Raw genomic sequence first — 21,667 nt, forward strand, 5'->3', positions numbered from 1 at the left:
ATGAAAACGTAACACAGGACTGAATCTTATGTTTTATTCAGCTAAGTCGCTGTTTTGCTGAGTTTGTTGGAGGGATTTTTGCCAGAAGGGCTTTTGAGATTTCTTGCAGTATCTTGCCAAACTTGCCTCGTTAACTACTTTCCCCAACCTATGCCAACTGTAACATCTGATGCTGTCCCCACTTTACCACATGCCATTCCCAAAACAAGTTGCCACTCTGCAGATATCTATAGAGAGACTAGCATACCCTGCCATCTTTGAAAAGCTGTTGTGCACCAGATGAGCGTTGGATATCTAGTGGTACCTCGAACTGATAATATAGTGGCACAGAGCCACAAAGTTAAAAATCACACAACACCAGGTTATAGTCCAACAGGTTTAATTGGAAGCACACTAGCTTTCGGAGCGACGCTCCTTCATCAGGTGATTGTGGAGGGCTCGATTGTAACATTCCACAATCACCTGATGAAGGAGCGTCGCTCCGAAAGCTAGTGTGCTTCCAATTAAACCTGTTGGACTATAACCTGGTGTTGTGTGATTTTTAACTTTGTACACCCCAGTCCAACACTGGCATCTCCAAATCAGAGCCACAAAGTAATGCTCCTGAAGGCCATTGTAGACATCCCTCACACGTACAAACCCATTCCCAAAGCCTAGTCTCTGTTTAACTACCAGCCCATGCAGTTTAACTGTCTGTATCTACATTCCCAATGAGTATTCTCTTTAAGTCAGCGCTACCTTTTCTCCAGTATTCTCTGTAGATCTGTATCCTGTCATTGTCTAAGTAGTTAAAAATCACACAACACCAGGTTATAGTCCAACAGGTTTATTTGGAAGCACTAGCTCTCGGAGCACTCATCTAGTGGTTGTGGAGTATAAAAGGAGCTGCGCTCCGAGAGCTAGTGCTTCCAAATAAACCTAATGGATTATAACCTGGTGTTGTGTGATTTTTAACTTTGTACTCCCCAGTCTAACACCAGCACCTCCAAATCATTGTCTAAGTAAGGGAACATCTCATACAGGCAACTAGTTGGTCAAGTCCAAATATGGGCTTTTATTGTCAGCCAGCAAAAGGGAACACAGAGGAAACAAATGAAGGCTATGATTCACACCCACAAAGTAAACCAACTGCTGGCATCTTCACCTTGGCAAGCCATGATGTTCTTTTGTATCCATCTCTTACTTACTGGAACCTGGTCCCAATCAGGTCCTGTCTGGTTTGTAGCATCCGGTAGAGCTGAGCTCTATTATCCATAAAGAAAGCTTCCTTCATTTCAGTGTCCTCATCCTTTTCCTTGCAAGAGTGCTTACATTTTCACGGCTCTTCAGTAACTATCACACCACCTTGTTGCCTGCTGTAATGGTGCAGCACATAGTACACCAGGATGATGTGGCACATTCTGTCTGGACTGTCCTGGAGGGCTATCCTGCAGGCTGCACCACCGCTGTCCTGGTTTCAGCATAAGCACCAGCTGAGCGACCAACACATATAGTTAAAAGGAAGTGTGGCTGCACTCTGAGTCCCTTCTGAACCCAGACCCATGTCAACCATTCCACTTGCCTTTGCTTTCATTAGTGCCCCATATATGTGGCTTATGACGCAATGACATTCTCATCATCCCACAGCATCCTTGGAATTTCCACAAGTGATGGTACAATCTGGGCCAACACTCATCTGTATTAAGTTACTGCCGCGTACCTCTGCATCACTGAGATGGTTGTGTTAGTTGAGCCCGTGGCATGGTGTAATATACCATTGAAGCTAACATTTGATGCATCAGCACATTCACTCTGCAAGCATTGCACAAGTGTGAATAAATGTTTGAAAATGAAACACAGTTGCAGTTTACAAATCGATGCTTCATGTATTTGCTCCCTTAATGTCCCAGTGAGCAGCCAACCCTGCAATTTCACACATTAATCTATCAAACTACTAATGACTCTGCCCACCCTGGGCATTATCCCAACCATTTTCCAGCTGAATTTCACATCCAGAAAAGTGATGACAGGGAAATACAGGTGGCAGTGGACATTATCAGCACTGGGCCCAGCCTGGTTGTCAAGTATCACCGCTTATGTCCCTGTTTTAACTTGCACTTTTTCTGCAGCCTCTATCTGTCCAGACTCCCAATGTGAAGACCCATCACACTGAGCTTTACTGTCAATCATTTTCTCCTGCCCCTGGGTTCCCCGGTGATGTCTACCCTGGTACTTCACACTCCCCCCTGAGGAGGCTATTGCCAATAGGCCTCATTAGTTGTCAAATGCTGTGACTGTTAACCAGTAATTGAGTATCATTATAAGTGGGAACCATTCTCCCTGCACATCCTGCAAGCAAATGGAAGTATCTAGGGAAGGGAGATCACGGAGCAAACCAAATGGGTCATCTGAGTGGTGGACAGAGACCATTGAACTGCCTTTCCCATCTTTCCTCATGCCCATGATAGCCATTTTATTGCCTTTGTATGTGTACACATTGAGGGAATTTTATAAGGAGGTTAGAGTTTTAACTAATAGAGTTTTATGTTGATAGTTCATAATTGTTTTTCTGTAGCTAGAATCTATTTATTTGTAATAAATTGTAAAAATTGTTAAGTACCTAGTCTGTGCTGTCAGTTAACCCCGGTCTAAAAGGCTCAAACAGTTGGTGTTAAGTATTAAAGTATCATTTTTTTTAATCTATAAGACTTGCCACCCCTTCCCTATGGTTCATATATATGACTGGAAATGGAATATGGTCCTTGTTTGCATAAATTTCTTTTGTTCTACCTTTCAAATGTCATATTTCACGGGGATAATCAACTTCATGGACGCAGTAGACTGTGATGGTCGATAATGGCTCTCAACCACTTGAAATAAGGCAATTCAGTCACAAATGGGCACCTGAAGGTTTGAATCAACTAGGCAGCTGCTGGAGATTAGAGTCAAGATTAGAGTGGTGCTGGAAAAGCACAGCAGGTCAGGCAGCATCCAAGGAGGAGAAGAATTGATGTTTCGGGCAAAAGCCTTTCATCAAGATTTGGGCTTTTGCCCGAAACTTCAATTCTTCTGCTCCTTGGATGCTGCCTGACCTGCTGTGCTTTTCCAGCACCACTCTAATCTTGACCTGAAGGTTTGAGTCATGTGTTAGTCAGTACCTTTTAAACCAAGTAACCACATTATCTGACTTCTGGGTTTCCTGACTAATTACAATGAGCACGCTTCATGATAATCTGCATCAGTTTATTTCAGCTCAGCTGTATATGTAAAGGGCCTTGTGTGGATGACACTGTTACAGGAGTTTTCAGACAGAGCCAGTGCCTAGAGCAATGGACATATAACATTGCAAGGCAGCATCACTTCACTAAAGCTGCCCAAAGGAAGATCCTGTTCTTTATTGGCAGACAGATGGAGCAGACCACTGAGAGTAACAAGCTGGAAGTTGGTGCAAAGTATGAGAAGTTGGAAATTGCCGGAGAAATTCACAGCAGGTGTGTGTGGTGCTATGTGCCAGCTATGGTGCTAGGAGAGGGTTGATAGCATCATCAAGACAGGACCGGTGAGCAGTCTGACTTATTCAAGTCTAACTTTCAGCCCCTTGTTGGGGCCAGGGATATGGGCTCAGAATTTCCCATTACTTTTTCCCAAATTGTGCCTCCCTTCTCAGCCCTGTATTTTCCCAGCAGTGGGCTGCAAGGGTAGCAGCACTCTCTCAGCACATCGCAGAATTTAAAGCAGAATTTAAAAGCTTGCCATTGAAGGTTGACTGGGACTTTTCTCGGAGGTGCTAGTGCCCAGTTTAACTGGGATCAGCACACCAGACAGAGCCCCTCACTGTTCATCGTGCTGCAGCCCAATAGATGTTCCCTCCAGATTTGATTTCAACCTTGGGCAACTGTCTGTGTAGAGTTTGCACATTCTCCTCATGTCTGCATGGGTTTCCTTCTGGTGCTCCGGTCTCCTTCCACAGTCCAAAGATGTGCAGGTTAGTGGCCATGCTAAATTGCCCTGTCGTGTCAAGAGATGTGCAGGCTAGTTGGATTAGCCATGGAAAATGCAGGGTTACAGGGATAGGGTGGGTCTTGGTGGGATGCTTTTCAGAGTGTCAATGCAGACTCGATGGGCTGAATGGTCTCCAAATGCACTGTAAGGATTCTATTATTCTATGTTTGGTGGAGCTCATTTCTAGCACAAGTGCCACAACGTCTTGGTTCTCTTGATGTTGATGCTCATGGAAAAGTGACAGGCTGAATGACCATTGATGAATGCGTGCTGGTCCTCACCAGTGACCTGCGCACTCAGAATGTGACCTCAAGCATCATGTGTAGAATCCTTGTGCTAACTTATAGTCAAGTCCTCTCTAGCTGTTTAGCAGAGAAGTGCCACACCTTCCACTCTGTCCAATCCAACAGCCCACATATCCCTGCAATCCTGATGGCTGAGTATGCCCCTCAGAGGACATTGGCCAAGAGCATCCAAGGAGTCAGGACAGAGATCAGAACAACCTACTTCTAGCTCAGGTTTAGCACCGTATGACAATTTTCTAGAAAAAAAAGTGAGGAATTGCAGCTGTACATGGATGTATACAGAAATGTTTAACACAATGTTAGATTGTTACATTTTTGTTTCATCTCTTGGTACGGTAAGATTCAGTTACTTTGCTCTATTTTCCCATCTTGCCCATTTGCACCTGCTGTCTGGCAAGTGGCCTTCCATCCTGTGCAAAGTGTTAATGCAAGAGTTAAGCAGTGGATCTCTGTGAAAGGACTGAGTTGTGATTTTAGGATTGTTTTGTACTGGAAAGCATACCACGTGGTTGTGAATGGTGCGCCCTCTTTGCTCAGCAGATTTTATCGGGTGGAATTTCCCAGTGAAAGCTGAGCTCTTCCTCCAACACCCCTTCCTTCCGACCACACTCCTTCCCTGAAACATTTCTTTGATGTTTGAGGAGGAAGAGTGAGAAAATCTGATCGCTTCAACATCTAGAATCCACCATGGAGTGGTATACCAGCAGAACAAAGCTCCAACCCAGGTTTTGAACCCTCTCAAGATTTATACCAGTGCAGACACACAGGTGAGATACTCCAATCCAAGGACTTTCCAAATCAGAACCTGAATGAAAATCAGGTTTACTTTTGATTTTTAAATTCAATCAATGGCACATTTTTTATTTTGTTTTACATGATAAAGACCCCTTCATGTAGTAACGTCGAAGGACAGAAGTTGGACAGCTGCATCAATGATTATGAGTCATCCCATACGGGAAAACAACTTCTTTGTAAAAGGTAACTTAACGCTTCCATTTAAATAAACTTGCTGTCTGTTTAATTTCCTGACAAAAATAATGCTCTCACATCATGATGTGAATTACTGACATTGACTTGACAGAACTTAGTGAAGCATTAACAATGATGTTATTTTACTAATAGAAGAATTGTAGCGTTAGCCTGTCTTATTGATCTTTGGGTTTATTTGTTTAATACTGCTGAATCTGTCTCCATTAGATCCTACTGGATTATTGAATCACCATTAGTCTTTCATGGCAAATTAACCCTTCAGCATTTAAAGGCATTGAGTATTTTGATTCAACTGGAAAGTTCAAAGTACAAGAATAAAAACAACTCTTTAGTGCAGTTATTTTTGATGGAATGGATGTTTTGACAAAAAGTTATTAGAGCAAGTAATGAGTGTTAATTCCTCTTTTCTCTGATTGCCATCGTCTGAGGTTGATTGTGTTCTTGGAAGCTTCACCATGTGACCTCTAGGTTTCAACAAACCAAGGCCTATTACTCTTGTTATTATTGCTGTCTGGTCCACCATCCTGTGGATAACCCCCACACCATTTGAAAAGGGAGTAAACTTTTCATTATCTGAATTAGATGGCCTTGACTTTCAATCAAATAGCTTTTTCCCATACTCAATACTTTTCAATCTAACAACAGAAAAAGATCAAAGGGATTTTTAAAAAAACTTTTTGTGTGTCTTTATCATTTTTCCCTCTGGTTGATCATAGAAATGTGCTAAAATTAAAAATTAATCCCCAGAAACACTATGACACTTACATTGGGTAAGTAACCTTAAATTAAACTCAACTGCACTCACATCTGGTACGATTTTACATTTAAATCATTGCTCAACAAAGAAATGACAATAGAAGTTTTCTAAATCAAAATATCTATTTTGAGAAGAATATTTTGCCATGCTGCTTTTGCAATATTTGATTAATACACCTGGTAAAGTTGAACACAATGAAACAGAAGTAGACAATTTATCCTATTGAACTTGCATCATTATTCCATCTGAGCTGTTATCTAATTCCACATCCTTAATTACATGATTGACAAAACCTATCAATATCAGTAGTAATATTATTTAATGAATAATTGACTTACTTTCAAAAGATCTCATAGCAGAGTGCTAGCGTCCCTACGTTTATAGTCAAATCCTAGCTCCTGAATGTAGATATTAAAATTTGCTGAGTCAGCCGAAATGAAGTTAGCAACTCATCTTCCAGCAGTTCAGGGTGTGTTGCATTCACTAGCATGTCATGAGTCCACATTAGCACGCAAGTCAGCTAGAATTAATTCACACATGCAACTTAAAAACAAGCAGCATGTATGAACACAAACTTGACTTTAAAATAAAAGATGAATACTTGACTTCTTCTTGCAAACTTCAGAGAGCAAGCCATCAAACTGTTATGTGGCTCCTTCAGACAGAGACCATTAAATTGCACAAACATTTCCAGTGTTAAGGCTGAAGGTTCTCGATGTTCAGCAACTCATGAAATGCATTTTCATAGATGGTGAGCCTTCTAGTATTTAAACACTTATGGTGTAAGAAATGAGAGCTCTTGATGTTCATAGGACTATAAGAAATAGGAGTAGGCCATTTGTCCCTTTGAGCTCACTCTGTTCTTCAATAGGATCATGGTTGATCTGACACTCCATAAGTCTGCTATCCTGCCCTTTCCCTGTAACCTTTGATTGTCTAACTGATCAAGAATCTACCTATCTCAGTCTTAAATATACACAGGAACTCTGTCCCCAAATCCCTCTGTGGTAAGGAGTTCCAAAAATTCTCAAAGAGAGAAGAAATCTCTCCTTATCTCAGCCTTAAATTGGCATCTCTTAGTTCTAGGGACCATGCCCTCTGGTCCTAGACTCACCATGAGGAGAAACATCTTCTCAGCATTTACACTGTCAAACCTCTTAAGAATCCTATTTGTTTCACTGAGGTCACTGCACATTTTTCTAAACTCCAGTGAGTCCAGTCCCAATCTGTTGAATCTTTCCTCATAAGACAATCCCGCCATTCCAGGGATGATCCCAAGTGAAACCTCTTTGATTTGCTTGAAATTAAAATGATATATTTTCTTAAGTAAGGGGACCAAAACTGTTCACTCCAAATGTGGTCTCACCAGTATGTTGTACTGTTGCAGTAAGACTTCCCCACTCTTATAATGCAACCTCTTTGAAATAATATTCCAATATTCCATTCGCCTTCCTGATTACCTGCTGCATCTGTGTGCTAGCTTTCTGTATTTTGTACACAATATCCCCAAATCCCTTTGCACTGCACTTTCTGCAGGTTTTTTTTCCATTTAAATAATGCTGTTCATTTATTCTCCCTTCCAAAATGAATTTCACATTTTCTCACATTACCCTCTTTTTGCCAACTTTTTGACAACTAACTTAACCTACCAATACCTCTCAGTAAACTGCTTGCAAGGTTCTCACAACCGGCCTTTTCACATATTTTTGTTTTGTCTGCAGATGAAACTACAGCACATTTGCTTGCTTCCTCCTAGTAACTAATGTATGTATTGTAAAAAGTTGCAGTCCCAACGCAGACCCATGTGGAACACCACTGATCATAGGTCGCCAACCTGAAAAGGAATCTCCAATCCCCACTCACTGTTTCCTACCCATGAATCAATCCCCTATTCATGCCACTATATTACCTTCAACAGTGTGCAATCTTCTCTTATGACTTAACCTTTTATGAGGTACCTTGTCAAATGCCTTCTGGAAGTCCAAATGCCACACATCTACTGGTTCCTATCTTTTCACTCTGGTTAAGACTTCCTTGAAAAACTGTAATAAATTAGTCAGACGTGAACTCCCTTTCATGAAACCAAGCTGACTCTGTTTGATTAGATTATGACTTTCCAAATATTCAGGATTTGGTGATGCCGGTGTTGGACTTGGGTGTGCAAAGCTAAGAATCACACAACACCAGACTATAGTCCAACAGGTTTAATTTGGATGCACTAGCTTTCGGATTGCTGCTCCTTCATCAGGACAACCACCTTTCAATTAAACCTGTTGGACTATAACCAAATATTCAGGCATTACTTCTTTAATAACTGATTCCAATACTTCTCTAACTTTAAATATTAGGCTAATCAGCCTATAGCTGTCCACTTTTTGCCTCTCTCCCTTGTTAAACAGAACTTTCACATTATCAGTTTTCTAATTACAGAGGCATAGAGTCATACAGCATGGAAACAGATCCTTTGGTCCATTTTTCCATGCCGACCAGGTATCCTGAACTGAAATAGTCCCATTTGCTTATATTTGGCCCATATCCCCCTAAACTTTTCCTATTCATGTACTTGTTTAAATATCTTTTTAATGTTGCAATTGTACTTGGCACTACCACTTGCTCCAGCAGGTCATTCCATATATGCACCACCCTCTGTGTAAAAAGGTTGCCCCTCAGATCCCTTTCAAACCTATGCCCATTCACCTATATGCCCTAATAAGGTCACCCTTCAGCATCCTACGCTCCAAGGAAAACTGCCCTAATCTATCTAGCCTCTCCTTATAACTCAAACCCTCAGTCTTTGTAACATCCTTGTAAATCTTTTGTTGCACTCTTTTCAGTTTAATAATATCCTGCCTATAGCAGGGCAATCAGAATTGTATGCAGTACTCTAAAAGTGGCCTCACCAATTAGTTGAGCAGCTGCAACGTGATGTTCCAACTCTTATACACTCTGATGAATAAAGGCAAGCATGCCAAACGTCTTCTTCAACACCTTGTCTGCTTGTGAAGCTATTTTCAAGTAACTATATACCTGTTCCCCTGGGTGTCTCTGTTTGACAACACTCCCCAGGGCCCTACATTAACTGTGTTAGTCCTGCCCTGGTTTGTCTTACCAAAATGCAACACCTTGCATTTAACTATATTAAACTACATCTGCCATTCCTTGGCCCACTGGCCCAGTTGATCAAGATCCTGTTGTATTCTTAGATAAACATCTTCACTGTCCACTATACCATCAATTTTGGTTTCATCCACAAAAGTACTAAGCATGTCTCCTATATTCTCATCCAAATCATTTATATAAATGTCAACTAACAGTGGACTGATTCTTGTGGCACAATGCAGCTCACAGGCCTCCAGTCCAAACAACAACCTTCTACAATCCTTTGGAATTTCTTCAAATTTCAAATATTTTTGGGAAATTATAACTATTGCAGCCATTATCTCTGTAGCTACTTGATTCGGGATCATAGGATGCAAGCCATCAGGGCTCAGGGACTTGTACACTTTCAGTCCTGTTAGTTTATCTAAGACTTCTCTGATCATAGTAATGGTATTTAATTCCTTCCCTGTATTCTATAGTGTTAATGAGATGTTCAAAATATCTTTCATCGTAAAGACTGATGCAAAACATTTGCTTAACTCCCCTGCCATTTCCTGTTCCCCATAATCATCTCCTCAGATTCATTTTCTCAGGGGCCTATGTTCCACTTGGACCTCTCTCATTCTTTTTAATATTTAACAAAGTTCTTATTTTCGGATTTTATATTCCTTGCTAATTTGCCCTCCTCGTTTATTTTCTCTGTCTTTATTATCTTTAAGTCCTCCTTACCTTGATTTTGAATTTATCCTGGTCTTCAGGGCTAACACTAACTTTTGACTCCTGATGTGCTTTTTCTTTCAAGTTAATATTCTCCTTGAATACTTTGATTAGCCCCATAATAATTTTATCCCTCTGCAAGAATCTTTTCTCTTTGCCTCCTTAAATGACTGCTTATTTCTGTCATTCCCTGCAGTTCACTTTAGCTAACTCAATCTGGGGGATTTTGGATCCTGCGTGGAGATTGGGCAACACTTCAGGTTCTGAGGGTACAGGAGGTCTGGGGAAGGTATAAGGGGATTAAGATAAGTAGTGGGTCATTTGAATAACTATTGGGGTGTTACACCAATATTTAACCTTTCCTGAACAAATATTTACTTAACTGCAGCACAACCACCCCAATTAGATGAATATTTTCAGAGAGTTCTAGGCACAGGGGAATTGTCCAGCAGTTCCAAGTGCATATCCAGCAGATACTGACTGTCTTGCCTGGCTATCTAAAGTAGCTGCCTCCTAGTACGTTGACATAGCCAGGCACTCACATGCAAGAGCCATTACATTAGACAAAATTTGGCAGACTGCATGGTCCTTCACTCCAGTCTGCATATCACCTCTGGCACCTCTCTACTTCTGCATCTCTGTCAGTTCATGCATGTCCAAGCCCAGAGGCTCAGCGTCTGCACTGGGTTCAGCAGGGTCCTGTCTTCCAGCCTGGCGGTGAGTATCAAAGACTGCAGCAATTTCTTTCTTCTTTGGCTGTGGGCCTGGGTCAGTGCTATGCTCACCACTGGAAATGAATGCCCTCATATTATACAACATGGCTATAACAATAAAGTCTTCGAGGAGAAAGTGAGGACTGCAGATGCTGGAGATCAGAGCTGAAAATGTGTTGCAGGAAAAGCGCAGCCCCTGAAGAAGGGCTTATGCCCGAAATGTCGATTCTCCTGTTCCTTGGATGCTGCCTGACCTGCTGCGCTTTTCCTGCAACAGATTTTCAGCTATAACAATAAAGTGGCAGACATTTCTTGTACAGTACGCATGTGATGGAATCCATTCTTGTGTATGACAAGCTGAGAGATGCCGAGCTTACAATGCCAACTCACACTGACAGGGGCTTGAAGCATTGAATAGATAGTGGCACTGACCCAGGTAGTGCAGAAGAAATCATTCAGTAACAAAAACAGAAATTACTGGCAGCATCTGTGGAGAGAAATCAGAGTTAACGTTTAGGGTCTTTCCTCAGATGCTGCCAGACCTGCTGAGCTTTTCCAGCAATTTCTGTTTTTGTTTCTGATTTACAGCATCTGAAATTCTTTTGCTTTTTATTAGAGATCATTCAGTTCTTGAGTGTCACCTCTGATTGCTAATGGCGCTGACCACATTGCCTTGATGATGCAGGATAATCTCTAATTGCCATCTCTCAGAAACAGAACTGGACATCCTTGAATCTGGAAAGAAAAGAATTGCTTCTGCATCTCGCACAAAAAAATTGCTAAAATGCAGAGAACTGTTGAAAAAAGAATCCCTACATTGTGAAGGCAGGCCATTTAGCCCATCAAGTCCACACTAACCCACTGAAAAGTATCCCACACAGACCTACACCCTATATTTTCCATGGCTGATCCACCTAGCCAGTACATCCCTGGATACTGGGTAATTTAGCATAGCAAATCCACCTCACCTATATATCTTTGAATTGTGGGAGGAAACCCCAAACAAACGTGGGGAGAGTGTGCAAACTGCATGGAGACAGTTACCTGAGGCTGGAATTGAACCCAGGTCCCTGGCACTAAGAGGCAGTGGTGCTAGCCACTGTACTCCCTGGGCTGTTAGTCTATGCACTTAAAAGAAAATACAATTTGTCAAATAACCCCTTGCTTTTACCAATAATTTCCCTTTCTCATTATAGTTTCATACTGTTGATGGGTACAGGATAAAGGAGCAACATTTGAAAGAATGTTGGTAAATTGAGTGATGCTATTGTTTTGTAAATCAGCTTTGTAAGAAAGACAACTCTGAACTGTCCAAGAGGCAAGTAATAATTTATTTTCACCACTGTGCTAAAAGCATTGAATTGTCCCCTGACTCCAGGTTTTAGATTTTGCAGAACATTAACCTATTTAGCTGGACTATACTGGACAGTATACTTATGACTGAAAACCAGTTTCTCAGTTACAATCTAGAAAAGTCTTTTCTAAAACAAAATAATTCTGTACGATTTTATTGCTTCATTTAACTTTATGAGAATTATACAATATTCAACTTCCAAGCAACGATTCTGCATCAGTGACACCTGCTATAACGAGGCACTGATCTTGAGGCTGCTCAACACACAGTGACATATAACACATGATAAGCTTAGCAAAACCCAAAGATGTATTAATCAGACAAGAGCTCCATAAAGCAGTCTGTATTCTCAAGACCCCGTGCCATTTAGACTAGGCAATCCATGGAATTCCCTGTTGCCATGTTGCTCTTCTGACTTGAAGTACATTTTTATCATTATAATTGTTGGCAGTAGTTGTTCTGTTTTCTAGCATCATTACTGGATTAGCATTCAGTCTCATAGGTGCCATTGTTTAGAATTCCACTCCTACATGTAGGTCATGGCCTTCAATACCTCTATGCTGGAGCCACTCACCATAGAAGGAAATAAATAAGTACTCAATTATCTGAATAACAAGGCCTTTTAAAAATGTATATTTGTGTTTATGGGAAACATTTGACTTTAGAAAATTAAAACCATAAATATTGCCCATCCCAAAGAGCCTTGACAAACCATATGCTGTTGTTTTGTTTGGGTTGGGATAATGAATTATCTCCTAACAGAATAACATTTCAGGAAGAAAAAAAATCACATTTAAATCTTTTGATTAAGGAAAATTAGACACAATAACAATTTCATATATGTACAAAGTTCAAAGAGAGTCTGGAGGAAATACAGTTTTTTGAGCCTTAATTGACTGTTTTAGTTAGTAAATGGAGCAAAATCTACACAGAGAAAGTTAATTATTTCCTATTTGGAGATGAGGTTTTGGAAGAAGGAGTTAGGATAGTAATGAATAATAAGTGACAATGTGTTTTAAATCAAATCTTAATCTCTTGTATAATTATGTAATACAGAAGAATAAAGTCCAGTTAGATTAAATTTTGATTGAGAAGGGGGTCAAGTATTACGACTATAGTCGGACAATCAGATCAGCCATGAACTTATCAAATTGCAGAACACTAAAGGACCAAGTAGCCTATTCCCTTCTTTAATCCTTATGTTCTTGTGTAGACCAGAAACCTCAGTCTGTCCAATTTATGGGCTGTAGGAATGTAACTATTCTGGTGTAGTAACCATGATTGAAAGATATGCTGGAAGCCAAATCTTCCAGTCCTGACCTATTAATAGCCTTTGAGGGATGCCCTTTCAGATCATGAGGCTAAGGCCATTAATGTAAGGGAAGATGGAGGTTGAGATGGGGACTTGTACACAGGTGCTTTCATGCCCCAGGCCCTCAATGGGTCCCACTGAATCCAGCAGAAGTGTGCTTGGTCAGATCAGAACTAACTCACAAAACTAGTGGTAGTGGGTTACTCTTCAGAAAAATAAACTCTTGAAGACTTTTGCATAATTAATAATACTTTTACTGTGCAAAAAGGTGCAAGATATTTTCAAGCAAGGACCCATGACCCAGGCAACCTTTGGCAAGACTGTCAGCATCTTTGACAATGCAGCAGCACCATCAGAAGCATGAAAATTGTGGGACTTGCCCCTGTTCCCACAGAACAATGGCCAGAGATATAGCATTACAGTTATAGCTGGGATGCAGATTTGCATGGTCACAGTGTTCAACTGAATTACTGAACGGACCCTTGTAAGAGTCTGAGTAATGGAGACTATGACAGGATTTAGAGCAGCTTCAGATGAGAAGTCCAACAAGGCACCATTCCATTCCACCTTTTATGCTTTTTACAAGCATTGTGGTGATTTTTTCTTTCTTTTTCTCCTTTGTGAGAAGGCAATGTCTATGTGTGCCCTGTTTTTTATTTCTTTTCCCCAGCACCCATGTGGTGTGTGTGCAGGTGTAAGACATAGTGAAAGACAACAAATCTTTATTCAATTCCCATCACCAGGAAAAAAGGAAACACCAGGGTGGCCAGTCACAAGCAATGCCCTTCTCATCAAAGGTGAAGGGGAGGGCAGGGATTAAATCAAAATAGAGTTGGAGGGGGAAATAAAGCACTCCAATCCCTGCGGTGCCCACCTCTCCCTGCACAGCTCGAGGGAGTTGGTAGACACCATTGCTCCTTCTTCAGGGACACCTGGGCTTGAGTGTAAGCAGTATGGTGAATTTCTCTCGAAGCTGCAGTGAGTGGCCAATTAAGAAGGATTAGTCCTTGTTAAAAACCTTGTTCATGGTCCAACGTGCCTCCTACTCTGCATTCTATCTTATCAGATGCACCAAACAAGTTAGATGCCAAGAGAATTTGACAAGGAAATCAGAATGGTGGAGCCAGCTTGCCATTCTCAGTCTGAAGGGCCTCCATGCTACGTACAGCCCAACAGCACTTCAGGGGATGATTCACAGACACAGGCTGCATGTACCCTTCATCCACAGATATTAGCATCTGGCTAAAATAAAAGCAAAATACTGCAGATGCTGGAAATCTGAAACAAACACAGAATATGCTGAGAAACTTAGCAGGTCTGGCAGCATCTTCACAGAGATTGAGTTTTGAGTCCAATATGACTTCTTTGGAACTGAGAAGGGACGGAAAATGGTTGCTTTCATACATTTGATGGTTTCCGATTGGACCCAATTCATCCCAATTAGTAATCCCTTTGTCAAAAGTCCAGAGGCTTAGCCGTTGTCAGCCATTTCCTTGGGATTTTGATTGGGGATCTGTCTAACTAGAGTTCAGGAATTAGGCAAGAGTCTTGTAGAGTCAGCAGCAGCAGTCATGGAAATAACGTGTTGTGAATTGATGGACTATAAAGAGAGCAATTGGGGTCTGGTCAGAGATCTGGACAGAATACAGTCCTGGCTGTATGTGCATCAGTTGTTAAGGAGGCTGTATGGGGGAGGGGGGTTGCTGTAGGTTTAGTGGTGGCATCCCTGTCAAAAGGTGGGAGAGTCAGGATGGTGAAAGAGGAAACATTACCCACAGGTAGGGACAAGGATAGGTGTGTATGTGTGTGTGTGTGTGTGTGTGTGTGTGTGAGTGAGTGTGTGTGTGACTCACAGTGTTATGAGGAGATACCAAACAACAAAGAAGAGCATGTGGTTTGGTGTTCCCTCACAACACCGTGACTTTCATGGCAGGCTTCTGGGGGAGAGCTTGTTGGCAGTACCCCAAGCCTCAGTTGAAGGAGCAGGGTGGGTAGCATTAAGGTGTAAGGTCAAGGTTCATTGGGAGAGAGGAAAGTTGAACTTCAATGTGATGAGTCTCCACATTGTCAGAGTGAGTAGAGAAATGTTATTGGAATAATTTGAAGTAAAAAGAAATATGGAGAATCTTGGGGGTGGGGTTGGGGAGGAGGAGGGTGCATGGTGGTAGGTGGTGAAGAGAGGGATGACCTGTCTGGCATCATCCGCATAACAGCCCAAAGTTGGGCTGAGTAGTTGGGAGCACTATTTGTTGGGACAGGCTAAACAGAGACACACAAGGCAATTCCTAGAGGCATGGCATTCTAACCGGAACTCCAAGAATAAAGACATCGATTTGGATCCCATCTACCAGCCTCTGAGGAAAAGAATCGTAAATGATATCACCCACCTTAAGAAACTAAAACACATAAACAGAAAGCGGGACATAACACCAGTGCTTCATTGAAGGCTCACTGATGATGTTACCTAGTATCACCATACTAGGTAACATCATCTTTCAACAGCGTTTGAAAATAAACCTTCCAGCGCAGCGAGCAAACTTACAACCAGAACCTCAACCTGAGCTAAAAATCTTCTCAAATATTACTGACAAATCACAATATGATCATGTAGAAATTTTTTGTGGGCATTATCAACGAACACACGACTGATCTGGGCTAATGTATTTGCACACATACAAAATCACCTGAAACAATTAACCTTCACAAGATCACTTACACCTTGATTACTTAAAGCTGCAATTTAAATATAAATTCTGAAGAAACATTAGTTCTGTCTTTTTCTCCACAAATGCTGCCAGACCTGCTGAGTTTCTATGTTTGATTCAGATTTCCAACATCTTCAGTTCTATGTTTTATTTTAGTTCTCAATCAATATGTTTAGACATATTATGACATATCTCAAGAATATGTAGGACTTGAACTCAGGCTTTCTAACCCAGAGATAGGGACACTGTAACTGCACCACGAGAGTCCCTATCTTCCTAATCAACCTGTTCAGAGATGTTATGACACCCCTCTGGAATGTGAGATATGAATCCATGTCTATTAACCCAGAGGTAAGGACACTACCATTCCACCACAAGAGCCCTTAAACTGAGGCTGTATAATTTTTATGAAAAAAATTCCTAATTTATCATGAGTGACAAGCTTCTGTTCCATAATACTGTTCTTTGTCACTAATGTAGACCTAAGCTTTAAGTAGTGAAGTTAATTAACAGGGACGAAATTAGCAAAAACAGTTTCAGGTAAGTGCCTTTAAAAAATGTGCATTTTGTGCCTGTAATGTAATAAAATGGTCCAGTGCTTCACAGCACAAACATTATAGATCACATCAGGAGGTCTGATAACAGATTGCTGTAAGATTGGACTGATGTAGATGTTAAGCTTATTTTCAGAGCACCTTGTATTGAGATATATATTTACTGGGTTATTGCTGAATTGAATTCTTCCTCATTTAGGCTCTGTAAGGTATCAACTATTGCTGACAGTTACTTCAGCTACCCAATCAATGCAGACTAATAATTATTCTTATAAAATTACTGAATAGATCTAGATGTAGAAATCAAGACTTCAACTCATGATTTACCACAGCTCATCAGAAAATCAAACAATTGCCTCAAATTCAAAGAGATCTGAGAAAAGGTTCATGGACCTGAAATGTCAATTCTATTTATCTTGCCATGTGAGTATTTTCAGTATTTTCTAACCAGAAAGACTGTTATTTCTACAAAGTCAAGATGAAAAAGATTTACTGCAGATTTTGTTCAAAACTTACCACAGTTTGGCTATTACTGATGGCTCAAATGCAAAGGCATCCCCCTGTTTTTATACCTTAATCTTGGAGGGAAGTCTCACAACATGTTTTTCAATATTCTTTCCCATGTTATAGGCATCACTGGTGAGGCCAGCATTTATCGCCCTTGCCTAATTTGCCCTGTGAAGGTATATTGCTACAATCCATATAAGGTAGATGTATCCACAGTGTTGCCAGAAAGGAAGTTCCAGGATTTTTCACCCAGCAATAGTTTGGATATATTTTCAAGTCAGGATGGTAAGTGGCCTGCAGGGGACTTCAGGTGGTGTATCAGATGCTCTTGTCCTTTGGATTGTACAGGTAGTGTTTACCATGACATCTGTGCTGATACCAAGATCCTTGTGTATAAAGCAGTCATCTTTCCAACTCAATAATGAAAAGAGATTGGATAGAGTGGGACGGTTGCCCTTACAGCAAAGGAGAAAGTGAGGGCTGCAGATGCTGGAGATCAGAGCTGAAAATGTGTTGCTGGAAAAGCGCAGCAGGTCAGGCAGCATCCAAGGAACAGGAGAATCGACGTTTCGGGCATAAGCCTTTCTTACAGCAAAGGAGACTGAGAGGAGACACGATTGAGATGTATTGAATTATGAGAAGTATAGATAGGGTAGACAGGAAGAAAATTTTCCTTGTGATGGAGGGATCACTGACCGGGGCATAGCTTTAAGATAAAGGCAGAAGGTTTGGAGCGAATGGGAGGAAAGACTTTTTTTAACCAGAAGGTGGTGGGAATCTGGAACTCACAGCTTGTAAGAATAGTAGAAGTAGAAACCCTCATAATATTTAAGAAGTACTTAGATATGCATTTGCCCAAGGCATATGAAGCTATGGCCAGGCACTAGAAAATGGGAATAGAATAGTTAGGTGGTAGTTACTGACTGGTGTGGACTGAAGGGCCTTTTCCTGGGTACCCAGTAGATCTTTAGCACTCAATGACTCTTCTGTGTGGTTCTGAAACTTGGATGATGTATAGACGCCACCACAAGACCCTTGTATCTGTAAGCTGGTAAGTAGTGTATAAATACAGGCTGCTTTGTCCTGGGTGCTATTCAGCCTCTTGAGTGATATTGGAGCTGCACTCATCCAGGCAATTGGGGAGCATTCCATCAAATGGCTGAATTGTAACAGATGTGTCACCACTTTCATCTCCCTGCATACCTGCCCCTCTCCTATTCCAGGAAGAAAACAACCCACAATAGGGCAGAAAGAGTCAAGACATACCCCGATGTTCAGCTTCATCGCCCCATATGAGGAAAGGGTCCTGACTCTGACTGCCCCAAATTGTTAACTGACTATGTACTTGCCCCTGGACTGATATCAGAGGCTGCTCTTGATTTGCTGGCCAAGGTGGAGGCCCTAGGAGCTGGAGAGGCCAATTACCCGCTCAGATGTTAATGTTGAGAATTGTCACCGTTGAGTTTTTCTTCAGTACCAGGGTAAATAGTAACTTGTATCTTTATCCTTCTTTCTTATGCGTTATGTTTTGTGTTTGTCTTACTTACTGCCTGAATGAAGCCTATCTTCCTTGACTTGACTGAGATCTGCTGTTAACCATGACAAGATTCCTAACTTGACATGGCAATACTGCAATAATGTAAGCCTTGTAGCTTTGGCAGAGTGATCAATTCACAAATGGCAAGGCAATGCTAGGCAGATATCCTGTGATTAACCAGGTAGGCTTAGAGTGAGTGAGCACTAAGACAGCAAGTAAACAGTCTGGAGATGTATAAGCACCCTGAAAGTGGATCAGAGATGTTCCATGAGGGTTCTTAGAAGCTAGCACATATCGGTTACCAATGTCAGTGAATATAGGGTGCATAGGGCCAGTGTTCATGGAGCATGCCCAGTGTCAAACATGAAGGTCCTTTAGAGCAAGCAGCAAGATGCCAGGTACCTGCTCTGACTTCCATGTTCAGTGTTCTTGAGATGTTGATGAATTGACTGTTAGCCTTAGATAGCAGAGTGGGATATCAGTAGTGAGGCTTCTGAATGAACAAATAGCATCTCAGTACTGAAATGGTGCCGTATGTCTTGTTATTTGAAATACACAATAATATGGATTCAGATTACTTAAAATTTCAAACAGATTTTTTTCACTGCTCACATTACAACTAGCAGTTATAGATTACTGAATCTCAAATTACAATATGCTTCCTCTTTGTAGCATGCAGTGGGTCATGTGGTTTCATCCAGGTTATTATTCAGACTTATTAGCACTAACAACAATGCTTTGTTAGGAAAGGTTGGTACTTAAGATTGCTACTTAAAGTTTTAAAATTCTGACATTTTTTGCACATCTTCTTTGTCTTGAAGAGCTTTTATCTTACATCTTCAACTTTGTCTGTTTGGGACAGATCCCATAACCTGAATAGATAGAGCCAAAGATAGAGCCAAGTGAGATTTGTGTGGAGCATGCTGACATGCTAGGGCATTTTGAGATCAAGAAAGAAGTGGTGTTGGGTTTCTTGAAGAGCATTAAGTGGATAAGCCCCCAGGACCCAATGGGATCTACTCCAGGGTATTGTGAGGGGCAAGAGAGGAGATCGCTCAGGTCTTGACTAGGATCGTTGTATCCTCACTGGAGAGGTCCCGGAGGACTGGCAAGTAGTTAATTTTGTTCCTGTTTTCAAGAAGGGAAATAGGGATAAGCAAGGAAACTGTAGACTAGTGAGTCTCACGTTGGTGGTTGGGAAGCTACTGGGGGGATCTTATAGATATAGGATTTACATGCATTTGGAAAAGCATGGCCTAATTAGGACAGTCAGCATGGCTTTGTGCAAGACAGGTCATGGCTTACTAACTTGACTGAATTTTTCAAGGAGGTGACAAAGTTGATTGATGAGCAGTGGCTGTTGTCTACATGAATTTTAGTAAGGTTTATGACAAGGCCCCTCAAGGTATGCTCATACAGAAGATTAAGATGCATGGGATCCACAGGGACCCGGCCTTTCGAATTCAGAATTGCCTTGTCCCATAGATGGCAGATGGTAGTGGTGGAAGGGTGTTTTTATGGTTGGAGGTCCATGACTAGTGGTGTTCTGCAGAGATCTGTACTGGGATCTCTGCTATTTGGGATATATTGGATGAAAATGTAGATGTGTGGTTTAGCAAATTTGCAGACGACACAAAGATCAGTGGACTTGTGGCATAATGTAGAAGGTTGTCAAAGGATACATAGGGATATAGATCTATTCCAGATATGGGCAGACAAATGGCAGATGGAGTTTAATCCGGGCAAGTGTGCGGTGGTGCACTTTGGGAGATCAAATATTAAGAAAAAGGTTAAGGCAGAATCTTGAACAGCATTGACATACAGAGGGATCTTGGGGTGCAAGTCAATAGTTCCCTGCAAGTGGCTACACAAGTAGATAGGGTGGTAAAGAAGGCATATGACATGCTTGCCTTTTGTTGATTGGGGCATTGAGTACAAGAGTCAGGATGTCATGTTGCAGCTTCATAAAACTTTAGTTAGGCCACACTTAGAGTATTGCCTTAAATTCTGGTTGCCACATCCCAGGAAGGATGTGGAGGCTTTGGAGAGGGTGCAGAAGAGGTCTATCAGGTGGCTGGCTGGATTAGAGGCCTGAACCATAAAGACATGCTAAAAAAACTAGAATTATTTTCTCTGGAGGAGCGGAGGCTGAGGGGAGACTTGAAAGAACATAGAACATAGAACATAGAACATAGAACATAGAACATAGAACATAGAACATAGAACAATACAGCACAGAACAGGCCCTTCGGCCCACGATGTTGTGCCGAACTTCTAACCTAGATTAAGTACCCATCCATGTACCTATCCAAATGCCGCTTAAAGGTCGCCAATGATTCCGACTCCACCACTCCCACGGGCAGCGCATTCCATGCCCCCACCACTCTCTGGGTAAAGAACCCACCCCTGACATCTCCCCTATACCTTCCACCCTTCACCTTAAATTTATGTCCCCTTGTAACACTCTGTTGTACCTGGGGAAAAAGTTTCTGACTGTCTACTCTATCTATTCCTCTGATCATCTTATAAGCCTCTATCAAGTCACCCCTCATCCTTCGCCGTTCCAACGAGAAAAGGCCGAGAACTCTCAACCTATCCTCGTACGACTTCCTCTCCATTCCAGGCAACATCCTGGTAAATCTTCTCTGCACCCTCTCCAAAGCTTCCACATCTTTCCTATAGTGAGGCGACCAGAACTGCACACAGTACTCCAACTGTGGCCTAACCAAAGTCCTGTACAGCTGCAACATCACTTCACGACTCTTGAATTCAATCCCTCTGCTAATGAACGATAATACTCCATAGGCCTTCTTACAAACTCTATCCACCTGAGTGGCAACCTTCAAAGATCTATGTACATAGACCCCAAGATCCCTCTGTTCCTCCACCTGACTAAGAACCCTACCATTAACCCTGTATTCCGCATTCTTATTTGTTCTTCCAAAATGGACAACCTCACACTTGGCAGGGTTGAACTCCATCTGCCACTCCTCAGCCCAGCTCTGCATCATATCTAAGTCCCTCTGCAGCCGACAACAGCCCTCCTCACTGTCCACAACTCCACCTATCTTCGTATCATCTGCAAATTTACTGACCCACCCTTCGACTCCCTCATCTAAGTCATTAATAAAAATTA

The 21,667-nt window shown here is 41.6% G+C and overlaps 1 protein-coding gene across 4 annotated transcripts in view; it reads left to right on the plus strand.

Annotated features, from left to right (window-relative positions):
- Positions 1 to 4,909: 4,909 nt before the first annotated feature.
- Positions 4,910 to 21,667, plus strand: part of osgin2 (oxidative stress induced growth inhibitor family member 2) — a 63,519-nt gene continuing 46,761 nt past the window's right edge. For 3 of the 4 annotated variants that reach the window (XM_087986515.1, XM_043688121.2, XM_087986518.1), the window contains exons 1-2: positions 4,911 to 5,053; positions 5,170 to 5,264. The gene's annotated coding sequence lies outside the window, so the exon portion shown is untranslated. Of the gene's footprint in view, positions 5,054 to 5,169; positions 5,265 to 21,667 lie in introns of all 4 variants that reach the window. The other variant, XM_087986517.1, reaches the window with a different exon arrangement.

Source organism: Chiloscyllium plagiosum, unplaced genomic scaffold (genome assembly GCF_037043375.1).
Source record: "Chiloscyllium plagiosum isolate Xiang-an unplaced genomic scaffold, Cpla_swu_hap1 HiC_scaffold_4, whole genome shotgun sequence".
Lineage (NCBI taxonomy): Eukaryota > Metazoa > Chordata > Chondrichthyes > Orectolobiformes > Hemiscylliidae > Chiloscyllium > Chiloscyllium plagiosum.